Raw genomic sequence first — 309 nt, forward strand, 5'->3', positions numbered from 1 at the left:
ACCCATGAAATTGTACCCTTATGGCAGCATTTATTTTTTAGAATTTTCTGCTTTCTTGGAGCCCACAGAAAAGTGTGGGCAAATAAAAAAAAAAAATAGTCACAATACAGATATGAAGTATTCAAGTTCAGACATCATATTTAGCAAGTTAATTTCTAAACGTATTTGTAAGCACCTGATTTGGAAGGGCAGATGGAGCACTAACTATTCCACGTAAGATAGAAGGCAAGATGAAAACCAACTTTGTCATTTTGATCATATTTATTTTGAGAGTCATAGGATATTTTTATTTTCAATAGATTCTTTTTC

The sequence above is a fragment of the Propithecus coquereli genome, unplaced genomic scaffold, assembly GCF_000956105.1.
Source record: "Propithecus coquereli isolate 6110/MARCELLA unplaced genomic scaffold, Pcoq_1.0 Scaffold129, whole genome shotgun sequence".
Lineage (NCBI taxonomy): Eukaryota > Metazoa > Chordata > Mammalia > Primates > Indriidae > Propithecus > Propithecus coquereli.